Below are 15,352 nucleotides of genomic sequence, written 5' to 3' on the forward strand. Positions count from 1 at the left end.
TGAAGGAAATGAATTTACAGATGATAGAAATACAAGGTCTCAGATAAATAAAGCTTGCCTTTTTCTCCCTTGTAATTCCCACCTTTCCTGTAAGTAATAAAATCCTGCCTCCCTGCATGTCAGCTTGCTAGTCTGTGGATAACATTCCATTTAAAGTGCCAAAATGAAAAATCATAACCCCAAAGTATTTATGAACTTTTTTTACTTTTATTTCAAAATATGCATCTTTTTAAAAAAAGTGGATTGTTATTGGAAGAAAATCTATGGTTTTGAGTATGTCCTCATGCCATGACGGCCATGCAATGTCACAGCTGTAAAGTGTCAAGGATAAATACAGAGATAGACTTAATGAAAAGAGATGACCAAAGGAGGTCATCCTCCTTTCAGCAGCAAGTGTCCTCTTGCATATTTACTTGTTTTACCCTCCAGGAAATTACAGGGGTCCCCGATTTCTGCACATCCGATTACGAACGTTTGTACTTCTAAAATGCGATCTCATACAGGGGCGTAACTTTGAAGACCCAACACTTCCTGTACTTATGAATGGCACCTTTATATTGTCTTGCAGTGTTTTCCGACTTGTGTACAAATTGATTTGCGAACAAAGTGTAGAATAGAACTCATTCACATCCCAGGAACTGCCTGTAAAAGGAAGGGGTTAAAAACTGACTCTAACACTACTGTGCATCATTGGCCAGATGTCCTGGCATATGGACTAGAATACCATGACAGCTAAAGCTTTGAGAACAACCATTTGAAACACCTACATACTGAACGTTAAACTAAGCTAAAGACTCTGAATTCTGGAATGCAGGCATTGCTGAAAAGAATCAGAACAACAACATTTCTGCCAACCCTCATAAGAAAGAATCTTCAAATCAACTGCTCAACTGCCAACATCAATGCCAACCAATAATTTCTTGTTTCTTATTTTTCTTCTTACATCTTATTTTTCTTACTTTTATCTTTTTGGACTGACTTCTTCTTTCTTATCTGTATGGATGTTGAGATACTAATTTTTTCATATTTAGTAGTTAATAAACTCAAATCTTCATTAATTCCAAAAAGCATGGTAAAAATGACTCCTTTTACAACAAAAGGTCATTTGGGTTTGGGAGAGAGGCATCCTCAGTTCTAAATTAATTGGGTGCATGTGTGTCTATGTGTGTGTTTTTGTGTGCATGTGTATGTGTGTGTATATGTGTGTATGTGTTTGTGTGCATGTGTTTGTGTGTGTGTTTGTGTGCATGTGTTTATGTGTGTGTGTGTGCGTGCGTGTGTCCACTTCATTCTTCCTCAATCAGCAGTTTAACATAACAAATTGGAAAACCACTCAGAAGCTGGTCATAACAAGTTTAAATGCTACCTCACAAAGTCATAGAGTCATAGAGTCTGAGAGATGTACAGCACAGGAGCAGACCCTTTGGTCCAAATCGTCCATGCCGACCAGATATCCAAACTTAATCTAGTCCCATTTGCCAGCACTTGGCCCAGTTCCCTCTAAACCCTACCTATTCATGTACCCATCCAAATGCCTCTTAAATGTTGCAACTGGACCAGTCTTCCACCACTACCTCTGGCATTCCATACACGCACCACCCTCTGCATGAAAAAGTTGCTCCTTAGGTTCCTTTTATATCTTTCCTCTCTCACCTTAAATGAATCCCCTCCAGATCTGGACTCCCCTGCCCCAGGGAAAAGACTTTGTCTATTTACCCTATCCATGTCCCTCATGATTTTATAAACCTCTGTGAGGTCACCCCTCAGCCTTCAATGCTCCAGGGAAAACAGCCCCAGCCTATTCAGCCTCTCCCTACAGCTCAAGTCCTCCAACCCTGGCAATATCCTTGTAAATCTTTTCTGAATCCTTTCAAGCTTCACAACATCCTTCCGATAGGACAATCAGAATTGCATGCAATATTCCAACAGTGGCCTAACCAACATCCGGTACAGCCGCAACATGACTCCTATACTCAATGCTCTGACCAATAAAGGAAAGCATACCAAACGCCTTCTTCACTATCCTAACTACCTTATACTCTACTTTCAAGGAAATATGAACTTGCGCTCCAAGGTCTCTTTGTTCAGCAACACGCCCTCAGACCTAACCATTAAGTGTATAAGTCTTGCTCTGATTTGTTTTTCCAAAATGCAGCACCTCACATTTATCTAAATTAAACTCCATCAGCCACTCTTCAGCCCATTGGCCCATCTGATCAAAATCCCTCTGTCATCCAAGGTAACATTCTTCGCCGTCCATTGCACCTCCAATTTTGGTGTCATCTGCAAACTTAGTAACTATATCTCCTATGTTCACGTCCAAATCATTTGTATAAATGATGAAAAGTAGTGGACCCAGCACCGATCCTTGCGGCATTCCACTGGTCACAGGCCTCCAGTCTGAAAAACAACCCTTCACCATCACCCTCTGTCTTCTACCTTCGAATCAGTTCTGTATCCAAATGGCTAGTTCTCCCTGTATTCCATGAGATGTGGACAGCGAAGAGGGTTACCTCAGATTACAACAAGATCTGGACCAGATGGGCCAATGGGCTGAGAAGTGGCAGATGGAGTTTAATTCAGATAAATGTGAGATGCTGCATTTTGGGAAAGCAAATCTTAGCAGGATTTATATACTTAATGTTAAGGTCCTAAGGAGTGTTGCTGGACAAAGAGACCTTAGAGAGCAGGTTCATAGCTCCTTGAAAGTGGAGTCACACGTAGATAGGATAGTGAAGAAGGCGTTTGGTATGCTTTCCTTTATTGGTCAGAGTATTGAGTACAGGAGTTGGGAGGTCATGTTGCGGCTGTACAAGACATTGGTTAGGCCACTGTCGGAATATTGCGTGCAGTTCTGGTCTCCTTCCTATTGGAAAGATGTTGTTCACGCAGTGGGTGGTTTGTGTATGGAATGAGCTGCCAGAGGATGTGGTGGAGGCTGGTACAATTGCAACATTTAAGAGGCATTTGGATGGGTATATGAATAGGAAGGGTTTGGAGGGATATGGGCTGGGCGCTGGCAGGTGGGACTAGATTGGGTTGGGATATCTGGTCGGCATGGATGGGTTGGACCGAAGAGTCTGTTTCCATGCTGTACATCTCTATGACTCTATGTAACCTTGCTAACCAGTCTCCCATGAGGAACCTTGTCGAACGCCTTACTGAAGTCCATATAGATCATGTCCACCACTGTGTCCTCATCAATCTTCTTTGTTACTTTTTCAAAAAACTCAATCAAGTTCATGAGACATGATTTCCCATGCACAAAGCCATGTTGACTATCCCTCATCAGTCCTTGCCTTTCCAAATACGTATAACTCCTGTCCCTCAGGATTCCCTCCAACAACCTGCCCACCACTGACGTCAGGCTCACTGGTCTATAGTTCCCTGGCTTGTCATTACTACCTTTCTTAAATAATGGCACTGCGTTAGCCAATCTCCAGTCTTCTGGCACCTCATCTGTGACTATCGATGATACAAATATCTCAGCAAGGGGCCGAGCAATCACTCCCTTAGCTTCCTATAGAGTTCTAGGGTACACCTGATCAGGTCCTGGGGATTTATCTACCTTTATGCATTTCAAGACACTCAGCACTTCCTCCTTTGTAATATGGACATTTTTCAAGATGTCACCATCTATTTCCCCACATTCTATATCTTTCATGTCCTTCTCCATTGTAAACACTGATGCAAAATATTAGTTTAGTATCTCCCCCATCTATTGCGGCTCCACACAAATGCTGTCTTGCTGATTTTTGAGGGGCCCTATTCACTCCCAGTTACCTTTCTGTCCTTAATGTATTTGTAAAAACCCTTTGGATTCTCCTTAACCCTATTTGCCAAAGCTATCTCATGTCCCCTTTTTGCCCTCCTGACTTCCCCCTTAAGTGTACACCTACTGTCATGATACTGAGCTGGAAATGTGTTGCTGGAAAAGCGCAGCAGGTCAGGCAGCATCCAGGGAACAGGAGAATCGACGTTTCGGGCATAAGCCCTTCTTCTAAGGATTCACTCAATCTCTCTTGTCTATACTTGACAAATGCTTCCTTCTTTTTCTTAACCAAATCCTCAATTTCTCTAGTCATCCAGCATTCCCTACACCTATCAGCCTAACAAGAATATATCGTCTCTGGACTCTCGTTATCTCATTTCTGAACGCTTCCCATTTTCCAGCCATCCCTTTACCTGCAAACATCTGCACCTAATCAGCTTTTGAAAGATTCTGCCTAATACCAACAAAATTAGCCTTCTTCCAATTTAGAACTTCAACTGTTGGTTCTGGTCTATCCTTTTCCATCTCTATTTTGAAACTAACAGAAGTATGGTCACAGGGCCCAAAGTGCTCCCCGATTGACACCTCAGTCATCCCATCATTGTGGGGGAGGTGGTGACCTATTGGTACTAGTGCTAAACTATTAACTCAGACATCCACACAATGTTCTGGGCATCTGGGTTGACAATCCTGCCCTGATGGATAGTGAAATTTGCATTTCCTAAAAATCTGGAATTAAGACCCTAATGATGACCATGAATGATTATTGGAGAAAAACCCATCTGGTTCACTGATACATTTTAGGGAAGGAAACTGCTGTAGTTACCTGGCCTAGCCTACTTGTAACTCTAGGCCTACAGCAATATGGTTGACTCTTAATTGCTCACTGGGTAAATAAATGATGGTCATTTAAATGAAGTTCATTTAATCAGTAATCAAGGTAAAGTACTACCCCTCTATATAGGTAACATTGGTGTATGAAGCATCCATGGTAGTTCATGTTAGTCAGGCATTGGTATTTGAAGCAAAACATATAAACTCTGCATTAGATAACAAATTTCATTAACCCTGCATCACCACTGGATATTGGATTCAGGTTGTGGGATATTGCAACAGACATGTCCCTTGATCACTTCAGATATATTGCTTCAATGCATGAAATGCTATTGTAAAGTCAATTACATTCTCAACAGCATTTAGGGTTCACAGCATTCACAATAATGACTCCTGTGTACAGTGTTAAATAATGGCTTCAAATAATTGATTGAGAAATCCATACAAGATTTGATTTTTGCTGATGCAGAATCTCTCACTGTTGGGACACAGTGTACTTAATCAATTGTGCAAAGATTATATTCTAGTTGAGAACATCCAAGGCTTTGAAATGCGTTGTAGGGCATTTTGGGAGCAATCCAACAGCTGTTCATGCAGATTGTCGTGCAATGTGCCTGGGGCATTGATGTGTCTTGATTGTAACCTACCTCAGAGTGTTGGGTGTGCTGGCTGATATATGCACTGATGTTCATCCCTCACCAGGCGACTATTTTCCACTTGGAGGATAATGTTATCCATGCTGATAATTCGTCATGGCAAAGTATTACCATTATGCTCACTGGACCAGATTTCCTGGTGCACTTTGCAAACACACTGGGTCTGATTGGAGGTCCTGAACTCACATGTCACTGCAACGAGGCACTCAGTGGGGTAGCAGCCTAATGGACTGTCTGATGACAGGATGTTGGTGCTGTCGGCCCAGTTAGTGGGGCTGGCAAGTCAGGAGCATCAGCATGGCTAGGGCAGGATGGGACTGCGAGGGTGCCTCACTTGGAGCCAGCTCTGGCCTGTATACAGCAGTACGGAAAAGCGCAAGATAAAAGGTGACATGTCCATCAGGATGGAAGGAAAACCTTTCACTACTGAGGCCTTGCTGATGGGTTACGGAGTGTCTGGCCCTGATAGGCCTTGAGCCTTTTTCAGCCAGGCCTCAATCATTGAGATTTTTTTAATTCATTTGTGGGATATGGGTGCCACTGGCTGGCCAGCATTAATTGCCTGTCCCCCTAGTTGCCTTTGGGAAGGTGGGGGTGAGCTGCCTTCTTGAACTGCTACAGTCCATGTGCTGTGGGTTGATCCACAATGCCATTATGGAGAGAATTTCAGGATTTCGACCCAGCGACAGTAGAAGTATAGCAATATATTTCCAAATCAGGATGGTGAGTGACTTGAAGGTAAACTTGCAGGGGGTGGTGTTCCCATCTATGTGTGCTCTTGTCCTTCTAGATGGCCTTCTTGTGGCTGATGCACGTAGTAGACGGGTTGTAAATTGTTCCATCACTGGCAAATGCTGAGAAGGCCACATAACTGCCTCGATGTTAATTGGTATCCTGCCTCCATGGCTCAGGCAGTTGATTCAATTCTTAATATGATTTGAGGAAGATTATGCAATGGCAGAATTCATTGGAGAACTATCTTGCTCCCTCCTAGTTTACCCACTACACCTCCAGGTGGGGAAAGTTCAGCCTATTGGTCCCACTCATTTCATATGTTCTTTCAAAATTTTCCTTTGCAGTGTTGAAAAGGATTCACAATAAAGCTACTGAATCTGACAGAATATGCCTATCAGGAGAGGGTGATTGAGAGCGTTTCAAAGAGTGATTACTGAGAAATATCCTGACAGAGGTCATTAAAACCGTGGATATATATAAAGAGAATTATCGAGATGATGTTTTCACTTATGAGGGAGTCGAAAAGGAGGGGGTTGTAAATATAAAATTACTAACTCCATATAGAATAGAGGAGCAACTATTTTACTCAGAGAGTGGTTATAATGTGCAACTTGCTAATATGTGGAATAGCTGAAGTGAGTAATACTAATGGAAGGGGGAGCTAGATAGGCACATAGGAGAGAAATAAAATGAAACTTGTATTGCAGATTCAGATGCTAGTCTGGAGTATTTCTGCACATTGTCTCTGTGACTGCTGGCTCCTTATCTCCATGTAACTCTCTTCAATTTATTATGCAATGCAGCACTCCTTTCTTCACATCTGTATAAGCAGTTCCTTAAATACAGCTCTCTACTGTAATGTCTAAGACCTCACACTTCACATCCTCATTCTACTTTGGTGTCTTCTCTCTTACTGATGGCAGCGTCAGAACATCAGTACATCTTCATGATTTAATTAATCTCATACTAATCAGTGGAGGAGTCTTGGGGGGCTGAATTGCCTACTCCTGCACTTATGTTCTTCTTAAACTACAGTGCTGTTTCGATTAGCTGAAGGAATATGGGAGAAGGTTTATTTGGAGTCTATGCACTGACATTGACCAGTTGGGCTAAAGGGCCTATTTTTGTGTTGAGTCTTTCTGTGGTGGCTTCCTCTCTCTTCTGTTGGATTTGCATATGAAAGACGAATTATTGCCATTCAAAATTACTTATTTGTACCTTAAGGGCAGTTTCTGAAAGGAGGAGAATGGTGTTGTATCTTGTATAAAACAAACTTGTTCTGGTTGATAATTTATTTTCCATTCACCATTTTCTCTCTCCCTTTTATGAAATAAATTGACTTTCAAGTGAACAGGTCACACATCTGAACAAAGCCTTATTCATTGTTTCACTTCCTCCACTATAATAACAATATTTTTTTTATCAGGACTGTCAGCTAATCACTTGTAACGTCTGCGGTTAATGTGCTCATTTTCAGGGAATTTTTTAAAATAGTAGTTAATCAGATGTTTTACAGAATGAGTATCTCAGTGACAAAAATTTTCAGCTAATCAATAGCCTGGGAAGTATTTATTTTATCCAATGTGTCATCAGAAAATGGAAACCTGTTACATGGGATAAAATAAATTCTTTACACTCCTGAGTGTGAGGGTCTCCTGTGGAGTCTTCACTTAGATTTACAGCTGTAATTTAGATGTAATAAGAATTAGTTGCTCAGTATCAACAAATGTGTTCAAACAATTATTTTAATTGCGAAACAATTGTAAATGATGAAAAGAGTAAGAAGGCAAGATGGCTCTATCTAAGACAAAGAAAGGAAGATAAAAAATTCTATATGTAGGAAGTAAGGATTATAACACAAATGGTAATTTTAAATTAGTCTGTTCATGAGAGCTCTTTAAAGTGGTGCATTTCCTCTTGGTTCACACTTCACTAAGTCTCTGACTAATCTAACATGGGAGTGGATTCTTTGGTCAGTCATTGTTGACATTCTTTCCTCTGTGATCTTCAGTGGTTGATGAGTGCACTTCAGTTGCAGCAGTGAATGCTGGGGGAAACCTCTCTTTCAGTCCTGATTCCTGCCTTCACTCCAGCCTTTCACGGCCCTCACCCAGCCTTTCTCAAAACAACAGTCTGAAAACCATGAGTCTTTATCAAATTCTTTTCCTAGGCACTGCGAGGCTTGCAGACTCCATAGAGCTCAGGCTGTTCATGAATCTTTTTGATGGTGGTTCCCATCTTCATCTTTCGAGTTTGAAAGTCTGTCACTCAAATTCTATCTGAAAACAAAAAAAAGTGCTGGAGATCACAGTGGGTCAATCAAAATCCATGCTCAGAAAGCAAGCTAATGTTTTGAGTCTGGATGACTCTTCATCTAGTCAGATTCCATCTTCTGACACCACACCATGGCTGGTCACTATGTGTGCAAGATTATTCATTGTTCTGGCTTGTAATTCAAGGGTCATTGAATGCAGTAAGTACAATTGCCCTTGGTTAAAAATGTCCACAGTTAATGATAAAACAAAGGTCTGAGGATGCTGAAGACCCACAGTTAATAATATCATTAGTAACTATGTAATGGATTGATTATTCCACGTTTACAAAGTGGAATAAAAATAATACAGTTTCTTTTAAAATCAAGAGCACAACAGAAGTAAAATGAAAAAGAAATAAAATTGTAAAAATTAGTAATCATAGGCTATAGGCCTAAATAATAATACAATGTGATCAATTATCAATTTGCACATTCTCCCCGTGTCTGCGTGGGTTTCCTCCGGGTGCTCCGGTTTCCTCCCACAGTCACAAAGATGTGCGGGTCAGGTGAATTGGCCATGCTAAATTGCCCGTAGTGTTAGGTTAAAGGGGTAAATGTAGGGGTATGGGTGGGTTGCGCTTCGGCGGGTCGGTGTGGACTTGTTGGGCCGAAGGGCCTGTTTCCACACTGTAAGTAATCTAATCTAATCTAAAAAAAAAACGATCAAATCCCCAGAAATGCATTAAACTAGAATTAACAAGTGCCATAGTAAGGAGTAAAAAGTCATTGAGATGTATCTTGATTGTCCATCACCTCGTGAATTAATGAGTAAAGTATTAGTGGATCAGGAGCTGTAGCCATTTTGAAAGAGTCCAAATGGCATCCAGTGTGCCTTCTTGATGTGAGCATGAGGCTGCTTATAACATGGAAATCAGGATCTCAGGATGAAAACATCACAAGCATTGTTGCTATGCCCATAATTACCTATTCCATGGGTGATGGTTCTGACTGGAGGTAAACGCTTAATCATTGGGGAAAAAAATAAGCACTACTGCACTTAGGTGGTAGTGTGGGGGTTAAAATTAAAAAACAAAAAAAATAACCAGGAGTCCCTTCACTGTTTTCATCACAAAAGAAAAAAAAAACGCTTAATCGTTTTTGGAGACCTCAAGAGATGAAAGGTGAAACAATTTGCAATTCCTTTAATTATGTAAAGTGCTTTAGGCTGCTTTGCAAGAGTGTTATCAAGTATCAATTTGACCACGAGTCACATAAAGAGTTTAGGATATGCAGCTAAACTCTTAGTCAAGGAGTTAGGTTCTAACAAAGGTCATTGCAGTGATTGGAACCAGGTTAACCTTGTTGACTATAAGGTAGTTGATTGGAGTTGTTAACCTGGGCCAATCAGGAAAGCCCTCGCTACCAAAATACCCAGGAGAACTAGTTGAACAGGAGGGTTTGGAGTTGGCTATGCTGCTCCTCTCCCTTGTAAAATTGCTGTTTTGTAAACTGTGTATTATATACCCAGGAGAATAACATCTCAGTTTGGATGGCTGGTCATCCACAACTAGTGTACTGTGCACAAATAAATGAAGGGTGATTTGGCCCTTATGCAGTTATATCAGTCTTGGAGGAGGAGAAAGGCAGAGATATTTAAAATAGGAATTCTGGGGTCTTGGCAATTGAAGGTGTGGCCACCAATGTTGTGGTATTAACATTGTATATGGCAAGAATGCAGAGATTTCAAAGGATTGTTGGGTTGAAGGAGTTTGGAGAGATCATGAGGGACAAGACCTGGGAGGAGTTTCACAATGCTAAAAATGGTAAGAATTTTATATCTGATGTCTTGCTAGGCAAGAAAGAGTTATAGGCTAATAAGAACAAGGAGTGGTGGTTAAACAGGAGTATGGAAATGATGACCGTGGTCATCATTTAAATATTTCCCAGCTTATTTTCATTTGTAGTAATACTGTGAATTTAATGAGTGTTGTTCCAACTCTCGATGTGCCTAAAACAAACTGAGATTTAAAAAATGTTATGGCTGAATGATTTCATCAATTGCTTCATAGTCCTGATATTTTAACATAAAAATAGACTTCTGAAATAAAAAGGCTTTTGAAAGAAAAGACCATTTCCACTCAACTGATCAACTGCACGTTAGGTATTAATTATTTCCCCATTGTTTGTGACTCAATCCTGCTGGCCTCAGGAGTTGTATCCAAAATAAAACATTTCTCTTGAACTCAGGGTTCAACATCCCACACACTGTTGGTTCTTCCCACACCCTTGCTCAGTTTCAGTTGTGTGGTTAGAGGGAGAGGCCATGAAGCAATTTTGGTGCAGTGTTCCTGATCAGGGTTTCTTCTTCTCCTGGATGGGAACCAGGAAGGATATCGAACAAAGTATGTCATAGCACTCTTCCTGGCAGTGATGAAATATACTTTGCTTGCTCATGAGATCAGCAGATTTTTCCACAGAAATTTATTCTGTTGGGGCTTTGAGGGAATTTCATGCAGAAACCATCATTTTTCTGTGTATCATAAATCCACCCACTCATGTCCTCTGTACATCTCATTCCTTTTGCAGTGGTGTGCTGCTTGTGGGTTCACATCACTTCTCTCCAGATGTTTCTTGGGTTATATTCCCTCACCAACTGTTTCTGAGATTACACACCTTCCTGTCCAGAATTACCCTCTGATCCCAACCAACTACCTGAATGACCAGAAGCCTCACACCTGTTTCAGTCTGACTCAAAGGATGTACAGACATTGTCCAAGGTCTTCAAGTAAAAAATACAGCTCACAACATTGTTCCAGATGAAAGAAAGGGTGTGATACAGACCAGTTTTTTCCCCTATAATTCAGAGTCATACAGAAAACAATGAATTTAATGTGGTGAACTCGTTCTGTACATTTGTCAGAAGACACACAACACCAGGCTATACTCCAGCAGGTTTCTTTAAAGTGGAATTTACCTGACAGCAGCAGCACTCCAAACACTTGTGATTTCAAATAAACTAGTTGGACTATAACCTGGTCATGTGACTTCTGACTTTAGAGTCAAGATTAGAGTGGTGCTGGAAAAGCACAGAAGATCAGGCAGCATCTGAGGAGCAGGAAAATCGACATTTCAGGCAAAAGCCCTTCATCAGGAATTCTGACTTTTGACTTTGTCCACTCCAGTCCAACATCACATCTCCATATCACTCACTGTAAATTTGTAAAAAGACTTTAAGGCAGTTCCTACAGTATAGAAACATTAAAGACACGCAATAGACAATTTCACAAGAATAACATCCTTTATAATACACACAGACAGACACACATGTACATTCAGTCATGTAGACACTCATATTGTCACATGCACACTCACTTGTGATAATTGGTAGGTCATCAATGAGGTGAGCAGTAGAGAATCATTGTGTCAGGCAGTCATGATCATAGAGGTAGGTAGTAACCATCACTGTCTGTGAATGAGTGACATTGTGTTGGGCAGTGATCATGACTAGAGTGAGCAGTGGCTGTACTGCATTGGGCAATAGAGAATCACAAGGTTTAGCAATGGACAATTATGATGCTGATATAAGTTTGTATAAGATTCACAACTATGACTTTCATTGCCAGATTGTGGGGTTTCCCCATGAGTGGTGCAAAGCCTTGGTTGTGCTGCCATCAGTTTTATTACAGGGACGTTGCCCCTTTAAAATAACAAAATCATCCCTTTAAGTGCAACTTTTGGTTTCAATCAAAGTATTTGTAACATTCTTGTCAAAGTGTAAATCTGTCATTTGCAAACACAGCCTGTGACTGAGGAGTAAAACAATCCTGAAAAAGACCATCCATTTCTGTAGTAGCTCTCACATCCTTAAGGCAACTCTTAGATTCCACAGCGAATAGAATGCTTTTGACTTGTAGTTCCTATGGCAGCTAAATTGTGCAGCATGATCCCACAAACAGCAAGAAGATAATGACCAGACAATTTATCCAGTATTTGAGAAGTTGATTGAGGAACAAAGCTTGAGCAAAATACCTGAGAAATCTATTGCTTTTCTTTGAAAGACACCACAGGTTTCATTTTGTCTTTGTAACTGCACTTGAACTCACAACGTCTGGATGTAATGCTAACCAGTTGACCAAACCTGGGCTGTAGAAACACATGCATTAAGACATTAACTCCCCAGTGCTTGCCTTAGATTTTGGCTTGTTGATAATAACACTATTGCTGCAGTATTATTGTAATATAATCAGATATGCTGGATTCTCTTTGAAATCATTCAATGCCAAACTGTTAGGCTTTTGCATTTCCTTCTCACACCATGAAAAAATATTGGGATGGATTCTAGCCAAATCTAGTTTTGGGAATGCGACCCCAGGTTGATGGATCTTGGAGCTGATTGATTGCGATTTTTGTTGCAGAGTCAAGTGGGTTATTTACAACTTGTTTAAGTTGAGCCCTGAAGGTGTTAACAACTTGGTGAAGCGAGACCCGATGAGGGAGTGAGTTGATACGAGGAGAGATCTTGAAGGATCCATTTTTAAATTATTACTTATTTTCCCTGTGAGATACAAAGGAAACTGAGGAGGGCTCCACCACACCTCATAAGAGTGAGTTCTTCCTGCTGTGAATCCCCCACTTCTACTCTCACCAGCTGATGGTGAGGCCACTCCCCAGTCTTAACCCAGTGTTCCACTGTAATCAGCAAGCAAGATATTCCCCCCAATCACCCATCAACCTCCCACTCTCATTTGATGGAAATATCAAGGAAAGATTTGGGACCCTCAGACAGACAGGACATCATGCATATAGATGAGCATTTGATCATTACTTGGAATGCATTGGGCAGAGCTTAATGTTCTCTCTAAGCTGTGCAGCCTTTTAAAGATCTTGGCCCAGGCCAAGCAGCGTGTGGACACATTGAGCTCCAGCTTCAGAAGCCACTATTGTATATGGACCTCAGAGGAACCCACTGCTGTATGAGAAATGAGAGGGAATGAATTCAATCCAATATACTTCCAACAGCTCCCTTTATCATGTGATCAAACATCACTGAGGGAGTCTAGCTATTAGCATTTAACTATTAATTCTGGTATATTAGAGCTGTCAATGGGATTTGACTGACTCATCTCCAACTTAATTTCACCCCCATTCTCTTCAAGCCCTACCCTTTGACCTCCAACTGCTCCATCACTGCTGGTCTCCAAACCCTCCTCCTTTCCTCTATCTCCGAGGTAGTGAGTAAGTTTCCAAATCACATCTCTATTCTGGAAATGTGTTGCTGGAAAAGCGCAGCAGGTCAGGCAGCATCCAGGGAACAGGAGAATCGACGTTTCGGGCATAATCCCTTCTTCAGGAATTTTTTCAGGAAGGGCTTATGCCCGAAACGTCGATTCTCCTGTTCCCTGGATGCTGCCTGACCTGCTGCGCTTTTCCAGCAACACATTTCCAGCTCTGATCTCCAGTATCTGCAGACCTCACGTTCTCCTCACATCTCTATTCTTCCAACTAACACCACTCCTAGAATTAAAACAGCTGCCATTGTTTCATTTTCCCTCTTTTGTCACTTCTTCTTGCTGAATGTAGTACAAGAACAACAACTCCTTTTATTTATATAGCATTTCTGATGTGATAAAGCATTTTATGGCATTTGACAAGAAAATTATCAACAGAATTACACAGATTATTTGCCAGACAACAACCATAATAGGAAACATGCTAAGTCTTGATACCATTCTAGATTTGGAGATACCCTGTCATACCCAGGGAATACTGAAAGTTATCCAGTTGCTACGGGAGTAGCTTTGTATTTGTAGAAACAGATCCCTACCCAGTTACTGCAATTAGATCTGCAGATTTCTGACATTTGTGAAACATTCCATGGGGTAATTCCAGACACACCTTGCATTGGGATGACTTGCTAATCTTTGTCAATGTTTTAACTCTCCCTTCCACTTGCTGTTTTGAGTTTTACTTTTGGGCGATCTGAGTTTCAATCAGGACTGTTGGCGAACTCCAAAGATTTAAGGCCCAGGCCGCTGAAAACACGAAACGATCATGGAGTGATTAAAATTGGGTTGCGCAGGAGGGCAAAACTGGTGGACCACAAAAATCTGTGTGGTAGGGCTGGTGAAGGTGACAGAGGTAGGGTGGGGGTGAGGTGATCGAGAGATTTGAAAACTGGGTCAAAACTTTTCAAACTGAAATGTCATTGATTAATTAACACAATGTGGTGCAGAACTTTGCCAGCAACAACATGGGTTCAATCTGTGAAATGCTGATGATAGTTTATGGATATCTGCTGAATATTTGATAACTAATTTCCCCAATGGGGAGAGAGATGCCTATGGCCAGTCATGGATTATGGAAATGACCACGCTGGAAGCTAATGTGTTGTCGGTGAAGCTAATTTTCATTCTTTATCTAAACCCTGGCATTGTTTTTTTTTCCCCAATAGATCCATTCCCCTAATTTGAAACCAGGGATCGATGGATTGAATTGAGGATTGGATGCATAGACTAGTTTATGTTTCCCTTAAATATAGAAGGTTAAAGGGTAATTTCACTAAGGTGTTTAACATGATTAAAGAAATTGATAGGGTAGATAAAGAGGGTGATTCTCTGTGGTAGGAATGCTGAAAACAAGCTAGCAAAACATTGACAAACAAAAACAGATATTGTTGGAGAAACTCAGCAGGTCTGGCATCATATGGGCAGAGAAGGCAGAATTAATGTTTCATGTTCTGTTGTAATTTAGTGGTAAAACTTTAAATTTAGAACTGGGCTGATTAGGCCTAATTGTCAAGAACTATTTCTTTACACAGAAATAATCTGGAACTCACGAACCTAAGAAGCTGGGAGAGGTAGTCAGTGAAAGTTTAAAAACTGACATTTCCTTGTTACCCCTTAGCCTCTCAGAGATGACGAGGAGAAGATTATATGCCTCATATGAAGACAACAAAATAGAAATGCAATAGGAGAGAAACAAAGACAAAGTGCTGAAAAAGCTCAGCAGGTCTGGCAGCATTGGTGGACAGAAATCAGAGTTAATGTTTTGGTCCAGTAGCCATTCCTCAGAATCATTGAGATATACAGCACGGACACAGAC

General features: G+C 40.9%; 1 protein-coding gene across 1 annotated transcript in view; it reads left to right on the top strand.

Moving 5' to 3' along the window:
- Positions 1 to 9,980: 9,980 nt before the first annotated feature.
- Positions 9,981 to 15,352, top strand: part of LOC122563593 (claudin-6-like) — a 71,976-nt gene continuing 66,604 nt past the window's right edge. Inside the window, exon 1 of the transcript XR_006315660.1 lies at positions 9,981 to 10,074. The gene's annotated coding sequence lies outside the window, so the exon portion shown is untranslated. The remainder of the gene's footprint in view (positions 10,075 to 15,352) is intronic.

Source organism: Chiloscyllium plagiosum, chromosome 27 (assembly GCF_004010195.1).
Source record: "Chiloscyllium plagiosum isolate BGI_BamShark_2017 chromosome 27, ASM401019v2, whole genome shotgun sequence".
NCBI lineage: Eukaryota > Metazoa > Chordata > Chondrichthyes > Orectolobiformes > Hemiscylliidae > Chiloscyllium > Chiloscyllium plagiosum.